The following is a 955-nucleotide window of genomic DNA, read 5'->3' as shown; positions in this document are numbered from 1 at the left end:
CACCAGGGGCCGAGAAAACCACCGTCTCATGGGGCCGGACACTCAGGGTCGGGGAAAAATCCAATATATATCTGGTGATATCTTGGGTGCTATTACAGATAGCGCAATAAACCAAAGAGAATTATCTGCAGGAGGCCCTGGCGCATGCATCTGTGCAGCGGAAACGACCTCAGACCACCAGGGGCCGAGAAAACCACCGTCTCATTGGGCCGGACACTCAGGGTCAGGGGAAAATCCAATATATATCAGGTGATATCTCGGGTGCCATTAGAGATAGCGCAATAAACCAAAGCGAGTTATCTGCAGGAGGCCCTGGCGCATGAATCTGTGCTGCGGCAACGACCTCGGACCACCAGGGGCCGAGAAAACCACCGTCTCATGGGGCCGGACACTCAGGGTCGGGGAAAAATCCAATATATATCTGGTGATATCTCGGGTGCTATTAGAGATAGCGCAATAAACCAAAGTGAATTGTCTGCAAGAGGCCCTGGCGCATGCATCTGTGCAGCGGGAACGACCTCGGACCACCAGGGGCCGAGAAAACCACCGTCCCATGGGGCCGGACACTCAGGGTCGGGGAAAAATCCAGTATATATCTGATGATATCTCGGGTGCTATTAGAGATAGCGCAATAAACCAAAGTGAATTGTCTGCAAGATGCCCTGGCGCATGCATCTGTGCAGCGGGAACGACCTCGGACCACGAGGGGCAGAGAAAACCACCGTCTCATGGGGCCGGACGCTCAGGGTCGGGGAAAAATCCAATATATATCTGGTGATATCTCGGGTGCTATTAGAGATAGCGCAATAAACCAAAGTGAATTATCTGTAGGAGGCCCTGGCGCATGAATCTGTGCAGCAGGAACCACCTCGGTCCACCAGGAGCCGAGAAAACCACCGTTTCATGGGGCCGGACTGTCAGGGTCAGGGAAAAATCCATTATATATCTGGTGATA

This window comes from Nomia melanderi, unplaced genomic scaffold (genome assembly GCF_051020985.1).
Source record: "Nomia melanderi isolate GNS246 unplaced genomic scaffold, iyNomMela1 scaffold0014, whole genome shotgun sequence".
Lineage (NCBI taxonomy): Eukaryota > Metazoa > Arthropoda > Insecta > Hymenoptera > Halictidae > Nomia > Nomia melanderi.
The sequence above is the reverse complement of the archived record's forward strand: the minus strand, read 5'-3'. Positions refer to the sequence as shown.